The 17,323-nt window shown below is 39.3% G+C and overlaps 1 long non-coding RNA gene across 1 annotated transcript; it reads right to left on the minus strand.

Annotated features, from left to right (window-relative positions):
• Positions 1 to 3,561: 3,561 nt before the first annotated feature.
• On the minus strand, positions 3,562 to 10,183 carry LOC122360769. Its single transcript, XR_006252836.1, has 3 exons — positions 10,055 to 10,183; positions 6,890 to 6,954; positions 3,562 to 6,734 (listed from the first exon to the last, which is right to left on the minus strand). It is a non-coding gene; the product is annotated as an uncharacterized LOC122360769 (long non-coding RNA).
• Positions 10,184 to 17,323: the final 7,140 nt, after the last annotated feature.

Here is a 17,323-nt window from a genome sequence, read left to right on the forward strand (position 1 = left end):
AACATGAACCGTGAAATGGCTTTTTCAGGACATTAAAAATATGCAATTTTCATGATCCTTTTTATTTTGTTTCAATTATTAACATTGTTGGCACGTTGTAAGGGGTATGTAAACGTATGAGCACAACTGTGTACCTATCTATCTATCTATCTATCTATCTATCTATCTATCTATCTATCTATCTATCTATCTATCTCTATATATATATATATATATGTAGAGAGAGAGAGAAAGAGAGAGAGAAAGAGAGACGTTTTTTTTACAGCAGGAGTTTGGTCCTTTTACAGCTACATGGCAGAGTGAATGTAAATATTTTTCAGAACCTCCTGTGGCAACATGTGGTTCCTTCCCTGTGTTCATCACACAACCAACCAGCAGCTGTCATGTAGGACAATGCCCCTGTCGCGCAGAAAAACGAGTAAAGCTAAAAACACTGAAATATTGAAATGAGCAGCCAAGAGTCCTGATCTACAACGACTAAAAATACTTGATGACCAAGTTATGACTAAGAAGCCCACTATAGTTACCAAACTGGAAGAGACTGGAAGAAGAGTGAACCAGTCTCACACCAGAGCAGACAAGCTGAGAGAGAGACCAGTGATGTTCTACTATGAAGTCGTTCACACACTACTCATTTCTGACAGCTGTAATCCTGCAAAACCTTTGTTGCAATCTCTTGAATTTTGATTCCAATGTTTTCAAACAAACTGTTTTGTTGAAGTGCCTTGGCTGTTTTGCTAAATTATTCTACAAGCACGATACAGCCATGACTAATATTCCATTCAAATTTTAATATCTTATAAAATTGTGTTCATAAATTGTTCTCCAATTTTGATCAACTACAAAGTTTTAGCATATATAGGTCCATTTTTACTTTTTTAGGCCAACATTTGCAACCGCAATCACTGACGCACATTTGTTAACAAATAAATATACATAACTTCACAATACAATTAATTCAGTGTAACCCTTTTACGTCTTCTTCACTACATCTCTATACTCCTCACGTGCACTATAATTATCATTGACACTCTGTCACATGTTCAGCATAATGTGTTTGCAGATTTAATGTTTTCATTGCAGTTTGCATTAGACCTGCTCCAGCTCTCATTTTATTGAATTCATATAACTAAATGAACCGCACCTTACCTCTTGGCAGTCCACCATTACAAAAAAAAATCTGTTCTTAATTGCTTTTCTTGCAAACTATCAAAGCTTATAAGTGTTGAAAATTCAATACACGCTCAAATAAGCTTTACATTTAGTGTAAAAGAACGGACAAATAATGCGTTTGGGAGATGACAAACAAGTAGTGAATCTTACAAAGCTGACAAGGGTCATTGTGACCGAACATAATGGGCTTGAAAGCTTGGTTTATAATTATTTAGCATCGAGGTAATTAATATTAAAGATTTTCAGTTGAGGGGGATTGCTGACAGTTTGAAAGGTCAGATATGTGCCCCGGTATCAACAAGTGACAAGCGGTGAAAGCTAGTGTCAAAAATAAAGAACTGATATAAATGGAAAGGCTGGATAAAAGCAAAAACTCATCGAAAAAGCTGGAGAATCAAAATTTACTGACCAGTGGAGTGGCAAAACTGAGACACCTCTGGAGAGGAAAGCACCAGGGAGATTGCTTTGACAAATTTTGCGAGTCAGTCTGATGTGGAAACCATATCACGGCTACCAATCCCCAAGATCTGCCACCAGCTTTCTGTAACTGGGCTGTCACCTTCTTTAACAGTGTGAATCCACTAGGAGATTTATGAGAACAGATGTGTACCTGACAAAAAGCATTATGTGTGATAACAAATTATGATATCAACAGTGAGGAGGAATAGCACTTCACATAAATAAACAGTACGACATCAGACAAAAACAATAATATGTGCCTAAAACCTTACCTAAACCTTTAGATCCATAAAAAAAGTCTATTATAATACATTTATTTAATTTTCTTTTTTAAGAAATTGATACTTTATTCAGCAAGGATGCATTAAAATCAGTCAAAAATGACAAGATGTTTATAATGCTAGAAAAAAATATTACTATATATGTTTTTTTGTTGAATAAAAGCTGAACCATCCTAAAAATGCATCACAGTTTTCACAGAAATAAACCACTATTTTTAATAATAATAATAATAATAATAATAATAATAAATGTTTCTTGAGCACCAAATCAGTATTATCTGATGTGAGACTGAAGGCTGGAGTAATGGCTGCTTATTCAACTTTGAAAATTATATTTTAAACAATAATATAAAAATAGAAAAGATTGCTTTTAAATTGTAATAATATTTCACAATGTTATTGTATTTTGATGCAGCCTTGGTGAGCATAAGATACCTTAATCAAAACATTAAAAAAAACTCTTGCCAATCTTAAACATTTGAGCAATGGTGTGCATGTTTAATATATATATATTTAGGCATTTATAACAAGCAACAAAATGACCACAAATCAAATGAACACTACATTTTTGTATTACAAGTTTACTACATGACAGTTTATAAATGTTTTGTTAATAAATGTTATTACATGTAGGAGTATAAAAAGTCCAGAATGCCAAATCTGAACCTCAACATCATGTAGACACTGTGAGGAAGACATGCATGCTGGGAAACAGAAGAACCTGTAGTACCTGGGAGATTTTTGTCATTAACAGCAGGCCGTTTCACATTGCAGTTTTACAGAGTTGTTGTACATTTTTCTGTAAAGAAATAAAAGAACATGTAATGGTACAGAATAACTACTGTTTTTAGAATTTACTATTACATTAAATAATTAAAACAGCACAGATAAACATGTAACGCATGAACAACCAACATAATAGATGGTGAATACAACTTCATCATCATCAAGAAAAAAAAGTAGTATACAGCTGGTCATGTGAGGGTCAACTATTTTTAAGCATTTAATAATTTTTTTGCCTCATATCGAGCTTTACGTCATATTAAATTTAGTTTTCAAAAATTCCTATAATTTCTATAGGTGCAAAACTTTTTCAAGTGGGAAAAAATACTTTCAGGTAAAAATGGATAGAGAAAGAAAGAGAATGAAAAGACAGAGAAAAAAGAATTTAAGAAAGGAAGATTGGGAGGGGGCAAAAGAGAGTGATGGTGGATTGAGTGTGTGTTAATGCGCTGTGCTGTGGATTAGTACGGGCCGCCCGGGCAGCTGAGCAGAACCAGCCAGCCCTCACAAACCAATCAGGCCTTCATTAGGCCAGGCGGGGGGGATCGATGCTCAGCCCACATCAATTAAACAGGCCCCAAACCATGCACACTCTTCAACACACACACACACACACACACACACACACACACACGACTATCCTGAACCTATACGCTCTGTTCTGTTCTACTTCAGATGTGCAAAAACTTCATTGTATATTTCACGTATCTTTAATATATATATATATATATATATATATATATATATATATATATATATATATATATATATATATATATATATATATATATATATGATATTCTCTTGATATCACAATAAACAAAATACGTTTTATATTTTATTGAAATGGCTGGATCACGTCAAATTCTTTAGCCAGTTAAACATTTTATTTTTTAGCACAATATGGCATACTGTATTATACTTATACCTCTGAATGACGCAAATACCCCACATTCATAGAACAAAGCTTTTTTTTATCCTCTCTGGGATTTATTAACCCCTTAAAAACTCACTTCTTCACTTGTTTTGGTAAGGGATTTGGGGGGGGTTTTGTTGTAGAAACTGAAAACAACAAATTGAGAAAACTCCTAAAGCTGGTTGCCTATATCGATTAAGTCTTCTCAACTTTTGATTTTTTTTTTCATATACAGTGCAGGAGTGGAACTAGAGCAGGCTGATTGTGAAAGAAGGTGACCGGTGACTGAAGGTGACTCGTCGCTCCACTCACGGGCTACATCAGGGTTCCTCGAATCTTGCCATGGAGTGCCAGTGTCCTCCAAACCTAATCAAAACACCTGAGCAAGTTCATCAAGGTCTTCAGGATCCCTAGAAAATGACAGGTACGTGGGTTCGAGCTAAATTTTGCAAGGCATCGCCTCTCTGTCCTTTAAGACGGGAGAAAAGATTTAAGAAGCCCTGGGCTATGCTATACTGACCAGATTACTTTGGCTTCATTTAAAAATATTTTGGTTTGCAGAGAAGAACACTTTTTGTCTTATACCTGGATATTAAATTACTGATGTTAACAGCTTCATTTAGAGCTGCTATATAAAAGCAGTATCACTTTCACCACAATGCTACAGAAGGCCTCTTGAATATCAACAAAGTGCAGAGCACTAAAGCCAGTTCACACATCTGTGCTGAGATTCAGTCTTGCTCGTGTGATAAAGCATAGTAAAAATAAATAATCTAAATTGCTGCTGTCAGAAATAATGAGCTGGAAAAAAGCTTCGACTGAGCCATACAAGTGTTGATACCACGTATAGAATGCCCTCTAGTGTATGTGGCCTCTGGTCTGTTAAAGGGCGATACAGCATACGGAACACGAATAAGAGACTGGAACAGAACCAGTAGGAAAAAAAACACGTATAAGCGCGCGCCCAGCCTCATACAAACGCGCGCGCAACATCGATAACACCCAATTACATCCACGCTCGCACACAGAAAGTCTTGAACACACAATTACACGCGCTACGGACAACCTTTTATTAACACTCAATTACACACGCGCATAAATCACCAACGAAGCGCGCACCGCACCGTGACCGCAGGAGCGCGCACGGGTCGTTAGCCTTCACGCGCTCAAAACCTCGCGAAAGACGGCGTGCGAGCGCGAGGGAGGAAGAGAGAGGGAGAGAGAGCGAGACTCAAAATAAACGTGTCTGTGTTAGACGATTACCGGGCCGCGCTTCCTGCCCCGCCATATCACCTGCGTTCACTAGCATTGACACGTCAGTCTGCGACGGCTAACGCGTTGTGACAGCGCTTAGATTATAATATCTGGCCCGTATTACTGGGCATTAGCGCTATTACGGCACCCCGCCCTCGCTTAGCCCGCTCAGGTGGACCATTTTGGAAGTGGAGAAAAAGAAATGAGGAAACCAATAAAAATGCATGGAGAAAACCGAGGCAGGGGTGGGGTGGGGGGACAAGGGGCACTCATTAAGTTAACCCACAATCGAGAACTAGACTAAAATATCTGCAACATGCCAACAGTTTGAGTCTAAATGAAACAATTTCTGCCGTGAGTGGCAAACTCTTCCTAAAGAGGCATTGTTAAGTTTCGGAGAGGCTTGCAAAGCGGCAACACATCCTGATCCTATTAGATAGATGATTAAGCTTTAGTGGAAAAAGATCAGCAAGTTCTATTAGGAGTAAAACCGTTCATCTAAATGAATTTATGTATTTTTTTGTAAAGGATGTGCGTAATTATACAGACTCGGGTGCCATCTTCTTAATACGTTCGTTTGGCTCAGAGATGATGAAGAGTATGAATCAACTCCGAGAAGATGATTTACGGTTTGTACAGCGACGCGCTTGACTCACTATTGCTTTTCAAAACCCCTCATTTATTACGCAAAGAATACACTTATATATCTAGGTCTTGTTGTTTTAATTAGGGAAATTAATAAGTAAGAATAAATTAATATCGCCCTGTCTAGGCCCAGCAGCTTCAATACCGGGCCATTTCTGGGCGAGGATACATTTGCGCAGCGCAATTAACGTTTAATAAGTAAGTGATTAATTATGATTAGCATGCGGATTCGTGGTAATGGCCTCTCTGTGAGCTCACAAAAAGGCTCGACGTGTTTATTTGCTCACGAGCCCGTATATTCATCTCTGTCTGCGGGTGTGATCATCTGAACCCCAATCTACATATCCAAACGTGAGTGAGTGGGTTCACTTACATCTCCATTTGTGCTGGAGGCCTATTTGTTCTGCTCACTGTGGATGGTTGTTCCCTTTGTCTATTCATCAGCAGTCCATTAGTGGCGCGCCGTTTGAACGGCTTGGTGCACACAGACGTCATATGATTAAAGAAGCATTCATCCCCCCAGATGTCTTTATTTGCACTGTGGAAAGGGATGGGAGCGTTAGATGTCTTCTTTGTCACCCCAGCAGGGTAATACAGTGTGGATTGGAGGCGTCCATCAATCGAGGAACCGTGATATCCACAATCGAAAGCTTGTGCCACGGGGCACAAGGGATCCAGGGGTGCCAATGGTCTCCAAGGCAACCTTGACAGATTCTTGACAGGTGAAATGATGACATCATGACCATCTCCTTTGGCGAAAATGCGAAGGCTACGTTCGAGGCCAAACTTCAGATGAGGTGCTGAAACTCGAAACCGCTCCGGTCTGGTCTGGTAGAGTGGCCATTTGACCAGAACACTGGCAACATCTCGAAGATGACTATAGTTACTTCTGAGACAATTCATACAAAAAGGCTGGGCATTTTCCCCCCTTTCTCTCCCTCTCTCTCACACTCACTCACAATGTTCATTGCCCAGAAAAATAATTTCTTGGTCATTTCAACCCTTTTGTGAGCGGCAATCAATTTCTCTTCTTTTCACGATGGTTTGAGAGTGTGCGCACAGAAGTTTGACCTTCTCTAAAAGATCTATCAATTCATCCATCCTGCAATCTGTCTATTTATGTTGTGATCGCTCTGCTTTTTCGTGTTCGTTGATGTGAGAGCATCCATAGGCTCATCTGGTCGTCAATCCGTCATCTTGTGTGGCATTCTGCAATTATCCAGCTACAATATAAGAAAAAAAAGAGATCAGGTGATGGCAGAAAGCAAAAAAGGCAGTTATTTGGACAAATGCATAGCCTAAGGAAATAAAGATTTGTACACTGTATATAAAAGTCACATACAGACTCCCTACAATGGTTAAAGGAAGAAGATCCTACCTGGATTCCAGATTGACTTCAGTGTCTGGATTATTGCTCTTGTCTTTATCAGTCCAATCGGAGTGCTGTGAATATAAGTAAAATGGATTTATATCAAATGTATGCATGTATACATTATATATAAATACACATGTAAGCATACTACTCTGAAAAAGGTAGTGATCCAAATCCAGTGACATTTTTGTATCCAAGAACAGACAATACACAGATCTGATCTCACCATCACTCAGCCTGTCTGGAGTAAGAAACAGGGGAAAAAAGAGACTAAACTGTGCCAAAAATGTACCAATTAGTGTGGATAAAAATTATAAAATAATAACAGTACTGCTTTTAAAAACATATCCATTTTCACACTGCATTTTGTAAAACTTTTCACAGTAATGTAGCTTTGTAGGTAGCTAAAATAATTATAGCACAGTAATGTAGCTATATATATATATATATATATATATATATATATATATATATATATATATATATATAGATAGATAGATAGATAGATATAATATTTCACACTCTAGCAATATGTGCAACTATTTTTGTTTGCAAGTCATCATACAGTCATCTCATTTGACAGAGTTATATTTTATGTCAAAACTAAAAGGGATGGCGACTTTCAGATAGAAAGTAATAAAGTTTTCTCTGTCTGACATGTTTTCATTCTTTCTTTTTGACTGTAACAACACATCCTTATCAGTTCCTTAATTTTCACTACCATCTTTCACGTCTTTCACCATCCCTTCATTCTTATTGCTCGTTCCTGTCCGGCCGCTTTCCCCTTCACATATTCCCGGTCCCTTCCCGCAACAAACACACACACACACACACACACACACACACACACACACTGTCCCTTTCAATCTCCCTCTTCCTCTCGCTCTCGCTCTCCCTCACTCACAGGACGATATTATATATTCCAGTCCGTTCTTTGCATGATTTGGGGAGTAGATGAAGCCATATCCCGCTCTCCTCCTCGGCCTCTCCCTCCCTCCCGCTTCTCGCCTTGTTGTTTAATGTTTCAATTTGGAGGAAGCAAACATTCAATCAGACAGATTAACTGTTTAATGCATGTCATCAGTCAAACTGTCTACAAGAGGGGGACCCTTTGCCTCTCCCCCCATCCACACACACACACACACACACACACACACACACACACACACACACACCCCAACACCCGCACGCCGATGCTCTGTCCTTCTCACTCCCAGGATTTCTATGGCCCATGCAGACACTGTCTACTCTAATATAAATACACACATTCAGCGAGACACTCATGGCTATTCTCAGATATATATATATATAAATTCAGATTCACATCGAACTAGAGTGACAAAAGCATGGGAGTCTGGTTTATACTTGTAATTAGAATTAGAAAGTCATAAAATCGGTCACAATCAGGTTTACTGAGACACAGCCTGCAATTTATGCATAATAATTGCATTTTTTTTTACGTCAGATGCATAGATCGAAACAACAACAGCCGTTTGCGAATACAAACATATTTTAACAGTCTGTCTCTCCTGCTCTCACTTACAGACTTGCAGAGACACATGCACACAGAGAGCCGGGCCAGTGGATAGGGAAATCAAAGTGACAGGGAGGGAGAAAGAGGAGGGAGTGAGAGATTAAAGGAAATGAAAAGAGTAAAAAGGAAAGAGGGAGAGAAGGAATGAGAGGTAGAGCGTGGAGAAGGTGGAGTGGACTGTAAAACAGGCGCAGATAGAGCTGTGCGCCGTAGAAGTGACAAGCACGGTAAAGGTCACTACAAATATGCCCGCGAAATTACGCATCCTTATGAAACCTTGCCATAAATAACCACATTTGTGAGTTTTTTGTATAACAGAAAAGAATTACACTAAATAATACAATGACCTCATAAATCCCTCTCTTTTCTCCCACTCTCAGTATGTCTGCTTGATGACCACAGCTCTCAGGGTGTCTAAACCAGGTAAGTATTGACAGCCAGCTCAAGTGACTCGCAGCCCAACAGTCAATATGCAGACAGAGACGGGGTCCAAAGGTCAATGACAAAAGGAGAACGAGGAGAGGCAGGGAGGCACAGAGAGAAAAGATATTTAGCATTTGCTGTGATTACTGTTATTTCATACTAAACAGTTGCCAAAATGAATGAATTGCCTCAAATGCGAATGTTAGATTGAGGTGAGATTATGATGTTTAAGAGGAAAATGGCTGTTGAGGGCCAGCTGCCTTTCTTGAGGTTTTTGTGATCCTCACGTGCTTTGGCAACATGTTTTTGGGGATTCTATAACACTGTTCATCTTAAAAAATTCACCAAATTAGGGTTTTAGATAGAAAGTAGACACAAAACAATACATAATAAATACAATATATAAATGCACTGAATAAATGTTCTAATATACATATAAAGTAATATCCCTTTGAAACAATACATGTCAAATCACTTCTAAATATTTTATATGCCAAATTTCATGGATGTGTATGTAATATATAGATTTATAATTATATAAAATGATTTGATATGAATTACTTGATGTATGAAGTAACTATTTAAACAATAAAAGAATTTTCAAGTGTGTGTATATATACTATTACTTCAAACATTGAGTAATCCATGTAAAAACAAATATATATATATATATATATATATATATATATATATATATATATATATATATATATATATATATATATATGTGTGTGTGTGTGTGTGTGTGTGTGTGTGTGAGTGTAAAGTAAAGTTAAGTAAAGTTAATGACAAATAAATGACAACATTCAAACAAAATAGACACTAATACATACTAAGACTTCAGACATACAGTACAACTAATAGAGACAAGTCACCTAGATAGTGTGCTTAGAGGAGACACACACACTCTGTATTGACACTGAAGGAGTGTCAGTGTGTATTGAATGAAAGGAGTAAATGAACACCCCACCCTCTTTCTCTCTCTCTCTCTCTCTGTCCATCTCTCCCACTCCCTCTCTATCGGCTATCAGTCTCTTTTCCTCTAATCATTTCCTTCCTTCTGGCCTTCTTTTCTTTCTAATGCAATTACCTTTCATTCATCTCTTCCTTCTGCCTCTCTCTCTCTCATTCTCAGTCACTTCATCCCCCTCCTTATAATCTGGCTCTCTGTTTGTATTACTTCACCCTATGGGGTATTGGTTTCCTTTACTTACTCTGCAGTGATTCTCTCTGATTCACTTCTCGTTTTGTGACGGGCACCGCAGTAGTTACACTGTGTGTGAACATCTTTGTCTCCCTCCAGATCCCTTTTCACACTTTACTTCGTCTCCACCTGCACCTTCAAGATACAAATAACCTGAGATGCTCAATCAATTATACTGACGTATTGAGTTATTCTATGGCATACAGGTCTTTTCAGAAGTATGCTTACTGTAAGAGAATGTGAGATAGATAGATAGATAGATAGACAGACAGACAGACAGACAGACAGACAGACAGATAGATAGATAGATAGATAGATAGATAGATAGACAGACAGACAGACAGATAGATAGATAGATAGATAGATAGATAGATAGATAGACAGACAGATAGATAGATAGATAGATAGATACAGATAGATAGATAGATAGATAGATAGATAGATAGATAGATAGATAGATAGATAGATAGATGGATGGATGGATGGATGGATGGATGAACGGACGGACAGGCAGATAGACAGACAGACAGACAGACAGACACATAGACAGATGGATAGACAGACAGACAGATAGATAGATAGATAGATAGATAGATAGATAGATAGATAGATAGATAGATAGATAGATAGATAGATAGATAGATAGAGCACTGGTATTAGCTCATGAAAGTTTTAAGAAACAACTTGAGGTGTGTATCTGCATGACAAATGACAGAGCTATCTATCTACATTATTTCTTCCTGTCAACTTACACTGAATGATTAAAATGCATTCACTTGTCTTTAGACATATACATAAAGTTTTGTTTGACTTTACAAAGTATAGCAATTTAGCATTAATGCATGCAGTGATGTAGCATAAATGACTTTCACTAGCTGTTAAAGGTGTGTAAAGCGTCTAGGATAAACAGCGAGAAGGAATGCTAGGAAATATGGTGGACTTTGTTTCAGAGAGCGATAATAAGAAAAAGCGTCGTGTTAAGATTCGGAATTGCAAAAGGAAAGATCACGGCACTTTGCCAGGAAAGAAAAAAGGGAACAGGAAAATAACATGTCTTTTCTTACCTTCTGTTCGCTCTCAAGAAAAGTGGGAGCGAGAATGAAAATAAATAAAGTGGTGCACATTCACAGTAACGACCTTACTGGCTGACAAACACCTTTCCCCCTCAAAATTTGTTAATTCAGCTTCCTGCCCCGTGCGCGTAGCTCTGCCAGAAACAGATGGCTGCCGGAATTGTCCTCAAGCGAAGTTCTAAAAGTGTTTGCCAAGAACGTCGCTGATGAGCGGCGAGGGCATCTAGTAGCACGCCATGAATTTTCTGATGGAAACAAAACGCGTAAAAACAAAGACGCGTGCGTATCAGATACACTCGAATTTCCACAAGTGCGTGACGAATTTCTATCTCAGCAAAAAAAAAAAAAAAAACATACACACGCAGTGATGTCCTAGTAAAAATGTAGAGCAGTGGCTTATTCAACTAAATGTCAGACCTGCATAAAATGGCAAAAAAAAGAGTAAAAAGTAAAAGGAAGGAATATGCTTTAGTGTACGCGAGAGGGGTACGCTGTCCATGGTGCTTAAATCGCCAACCATTTATCAGATTTACGTGCATATTCGAATTATTGATGCATTTTGACAGATTTTTAAATAAATGTGTCTGATGTCAAAGGTCAGTATTTGATGTGGGAGATGATACACGGGGCAGCGTACGGCCCGGACACATCTCTCGAGTGAACAACAGAAATATTTGAGGCCTCATTTAGCACTCAGCTTCAGGAGCATCCATTTCAATTAGCCTGTTGTAATCTCCAGCACTTCGCGGTTCTGTGCTCTGCTTGTTCTACCATGATGCCGACACTCGATATTTGATCTGGACCCTTACTATCCCGCCCTTTGGTAAAAAAAAATAAATAAATAAAAAATAAGAGCGCGAGTGGGCTCGTGCGAGTGACCCTGCATGACCTTGACCACCTACACTGCGGCCTTGGGTTTGGACGACCATGCCCCGGACACAGCGCCTTCCCGCCAGAGGTCTCTGGATCGTTTCATCAAACGCTGTCCAACAGCGCGCGCTAACAATCAGACCTCCCACTCCATACAGAAAAGCGCGAAAACATCAATAGGATGCAACGATCATTTACAAACACTGCCAATCAGCGATTCATTGAGCAAGAACTTAATATTCAACACAGATATTAGGGAAGCGTTCACGTGAAATGGAGATGAAGGAAGACCCATGTCGACGTGCGGATGGACAGATAAATGGACGAGAGGATTTGTCTGCATGGGTGAATAGATAATTGGATAATATAAAGTTTGCATTCTAAAAGAAAGAGAGTGCTGAGAAGCGGCCACGCTTTCTGTCACTCTGTCATTAATAACTGCAGGCAAATTAAGCCGCTCTTAATTGAGATACTGGGCGTGCATAATTATTTTTGCATACATTGAATAAAATTATGGTATATGAGTAACGATGATGTATAGTTGGTATAAAGGAGCTGAAACGGCTTGTCCTGATTCAGCAAATTACCTACACAGGTAAGTCGAGGTGATTCAGAGGGTAGGTCTACTGCTTGAACCTCTAAAAGTTTTGTGTGCATGGGTTTCAAAAATGACAAAAGTTTCAAATTATTAAAAAGTCACCTGGCGAACAGGCATACAGTAGGCTGCTTAAATACTTTCGAGATCATTAAAACATGTACAATGCCATTTTTAATCAGATTCACTAACCACAAGAAGACGTTTTAAGAAGATAAACCAACTCTCAGGACGCCAGAATTCGAGCTGCTCGAGGTGAATCTCTGCAGATTGCGCTCCGTTTTTTTTTAAGCCGATTCCCCTGAAATCATTGTATAATTCTCACATTGTGGATACACAAAAACAACACAACACTGGGAGAGCGCCACTGCTTCACCCCCTCCTCCCGTGCACCTCCACCGCTACCTCTCTTCGCTCTCTCCACTGGAGAAACGGCAAGGAACCGCGACGCGAAGGGCCGCACATAGCTGATCAATATTCGATTTAGTTGCTAATTTAGGGCCTTTCTATAGCTGTCATCCCGTGATGTATGAGTCCTAACCCGAGGTCGCCGTGGAAAAGAAGAAGGAGGAAAAAAGAAAAAAATATCAAACACCAGTCAACTTTTCACTTAACAATAGACCGACTTGAATATTATTTATGGCCGAAAGCGCCACTTTATGGGTGAATTGCTCCTATCGCTGGCTGAATGATGAAGCGGGTCTGTAAGTACACGACATACAAGCACACACACAAGGGGTGAAAGCGTGTAAGCACAGCTAGCGTGCGCTGGATTGAATGAGAGCATGTACAGGGGACGAGGAAATATTAATTTCCAAAGACTTAACCGAGTGGCCTTTGCATAGGTGTAAGTGAGTGTGATTTTTGAGCATCTCGAGAGTCGTGTTCAATTCAGCAGGCCAGGGACAAAATACTGTATGTAGGTGACTGCAAGCATTCAGTGAGAAACGTTCCGTTAATAGGCTACAAAAATGGATGTCAGTGTAAGAAAATTAGATCTGACAAAAACACACAAGGCATAAAATACAGCAATATTCATACTAACTCGTTCGCGCTCGTTCTCTCTCTCTCTCTCTCTCTCTCTCTCTCTCTCTCTCTCTCTCTCTCTCTCTCTCTCTCTCTCTCTCTCTCTCTCTCTCTCTCTCTCTCACGCACAAATATCTGCTTTATTTCGCCTGTTAATGTCTTCCCGATCGATCACCGGTCTCAGGATGTTATCAATAATTTGGAAGCTTGATTAACTTCAACGTTTCCATAACAATTCTTCGCGTTCATACTCTCCAGCATTTTTAATTAACACTTGCTTAATTAGCTCGAGATGGTATTGGACTATGATGGGTATTTTTTATGGGGGAGGGCGGAAATTAACATAAAACCTCTCCTGATAAATTGATATATTATCAGGAAAGAAATGTTGTAGGAATTTCTAAGCGGAACGAATCATAAACAGACATCAATCAAAAGCAAGCAGCTCAAGACAACGTATAATTCTTTGAGAAAATTATTTAATTATTTATGCAAACGGAGTTAATTTCACACAGAGAAAAAGATTAGAACCGAGGCAGAAAAGAGTTTGTTGACTCGCCAGAGTGGAGCAGTAAACTCTAACCAAATAAATCACACGTGAAACAACACATAGACCACTGCATAACAGGAAGAAAAGGCATATAAAAATGTGGTGTTTCATGTGGTGTGTGTTTTCTAATAAGCTTATGGTCTCATAGGTTGTTTTATTGACAAGTAAAACTTATCACACCATTAAGCTCCAAAAAGTGTGGTCTACAGTAGCAGTTAATGTGAGGGAAAACTCTCTGACTACGTGGTCACACTGTCATTGAACCTGAATTGTGATTAAAGCAATAGTCTCATGCTTCTTAATTACAATGTACATCGCAATTACAAATCTCCACAAGTGCTCTAATGAGTATAGAAGTCCATTCTGAGTGATTAGGATGTCTAGGCAAATCAATGCCAGCTCTAAGTTTTGAAGTTGTATGCCTGTATGTGGAATCGGTGGCTTGTTTTATCAATTGACTCTTATGTAAAGATTGGCAAAGGCTAATCTTTATAGGATTAATTGCCTATAAATGGCAAACGCAGTATGTTATACTGAACAATAATTAACTGCAGGCTATTATATGAAGCCATCAAGGTCCTGATAGGTCAAGAGCTACTAAATGTGCTTTTTGCATTGTCCTATATTAACACTTTCAAAACATGACTGTATTCGACAGATCAGCCTCAGAATCCACCGTTTATGGTAACATTATATATGCAAGCACAGTTGGATGATTAGAAGCACTTACTCTGTGTATATTAATGTGATATCACGTCTCCATAAGACAAACAGAACCCATCTCCTGTTTTGCATATGACAGGCCTAGGGGCCCAGCTGAGGCCTCCTGGTTCATTTGTATAATGACTTGATAGGGGTTAAGCTATTTTAAGCAGCACAAAATATTCACATTCCCACTGGTCATATAATGGAATCAAAGCAGCATGTCAAACATGTGCCCAGAGTTGAATGAGCCTTATTAATAAATATGTTAATCCAATCCATTTAGTCTAATTTTGCTTTGTTGGGTGGTATGTATATGCTTGGATTCACTTAAACTGTATATGCATGCTATTTTACCAGATCCTGCGTTGATCCATGGAAACCATGCAAACTATGCAATAGTATATTGGCTACAAAGGATTAAAAGGATTGTTCCCCCCAAAATCAAAATTCTGTCATTACTTACAAATTACTTGTTGTTCCAAACCTGTATATGTTTCTTCTGTGGACTACTTTTATAGTGAAGCACACCTAAAGTTCCTTTAAAGCAATCACAACTTTGTGAATCAATTTAAAAATATATGATCTCCACAATATGACTCAATGAAATATTTCTATGCTCAAAGGTGGGGTACTAGAGATTTATAGTTTATAGGAATTTACAGTGATGATTACCAGGCTTGACTGACTTCTGAGTCCCACCTGCTTCGCTGATGGATGACTGACAGCCAGTCGAAGAGGAGGGAAAAAAAACACAAGAGTTAGAGTTACGTGAAACCAACCAAGACAGCGGAAAGCACAGAAAACTAAACTTGCAGTGCACACAAGTTGTTAGTGTGATATTACTGTCAGAAAAAAAGGGAATCTGAACTGAGGGGAAATATGTAAACACTCATAACAGCTTCTAAATCAGACAAGAATGTGAGAGGGACGAGAAACCAAATGGCTAACAGGTCCCTCCAGACAAATCTGAACGCCGTGAGTGCTGCTCCCTTCCTGATTTCCTCCTAACCTCTCCTTCCCCTCATCTCCCAGTTCTCCACAAACATCGTCCCCCTAAACTAGCTGGGCTCTGGGGACTTCTGAGGGAAGACGGGAGCCACGGAAAGCAGGTGAGAGAGGGAGTGCTTGCATGAGGGAGAGGAGAGGGGATAAGGAGATTGAAGCGTTTCTAATTTGAATAAACCCTTCGGCAGACTAAAACTGGCAGCCGGCTTCCCCTCTGTGCACAGGAAAAGAAAGCAAAGTAGAGAAAAAGGAAAGGAGGCAGGGCAGGAGGAAAGCAGAGATAGATGGGGGGATATAGAGATGTCTCCACATGCATTTGGCTCTGGAGTATGAGAGTTTGGGCTGGAAGGGGGTGGAATGAGAAAGAGATGTTGGAAAACAGAGCTAGATGAGGTAAAGAGATTGGACCACAATGAAAGAAATAAAACATTGAGATGGGACTTTCTAGGACTAAAAGGGCGGGGGAAACAAAAAGTGAAACCAGCTATGTGATTTTAAAAATTACCGGACCCGAGCTTTTCCCTCTTGGTCAAAAGCCTCTCCACTACTTCAGCTCTCCTCTATTCACTTCTATCTTTCTCTCACACAACCGCTCTCTTGAAAATGGCCCTGTTGTATACAACAACAAAAAAAGCCAAACCAACCTATTTGAGTTCCTCAAAAAACTTTTCTCTTCAGTTGCACAGCTATAGAAGAGCATTCTTAAAATACAAAATAATTATATTCACAGCAATAATTCGTAATAAGCTTATGGTAAAAAGTTTTGATAGAACGCTTGGTTTAAGTTTGTATTTATTTTTAGGATATATTTATGATATTCTGTCAGAAGGCTACATAGCGAGAAATGTATAGCTTGTAAAGAAAAAAAAAAAGAAAAGTCAATTTCATCTTTAGAAACACAGACAGGAATTCCGGATTTTGACCCACGCCATTGTAAAAGGATGAGAAATAGCCTGCGCCGCAACCTCGCGCGGATGATGACACGATACGATTACCGAGGCGAGAAACGCGTTTCTCTTTAAGTATACTAGTAGGTCTAACAAAAAAAGGAGGAGATAAGGAGGGAGAAGGTCTCTCTAACACCTACACACAGCGTAAGAGAAAGCGACAGCGAGAGAGGGAGGGAGAGAGAGCGAGCGAGCGAGAGAAACACACAAGAACTGGCTCCGGCTTCAGCGGCGCTGAAGTGAAGCGGCGACGCTGGGAGAACCATAAATCTTCATATAGAGGCTGTTTTGATTAATGCAGCCGAGTCGAGCTAGGGGGCTGGACCTATCCCATTACGCCCTAATGGAAGATGGAGCGCCGCTGTCTCCACCACTAGGCCCCTGTCATTTGTTCCACTTTGCAGTCCATTTGGCCGAGAGACTACAAGCCACTCCATCAAAAATATTTTCAGAGTTAATTTCCGCCCGCTTAATTCGCCTTGATTCGGATTGCGTATCGAATGGCAGG

This window comes from Puntigrus tetrazona, chromosome 16, assembly GCF_018831695.1.
Source record: "Puntigrus tetrazona isolate hp1 chromosome 16, ASM1883169v1, whole genome shotgun sequence".
Classification (NCBI taxonomy): Eukaryota; Metazoa; Chordata; class Actinopteri; order Cypriniformes; family Cyprinidae; genus Puntigrus; species Puntigrus tetrazona.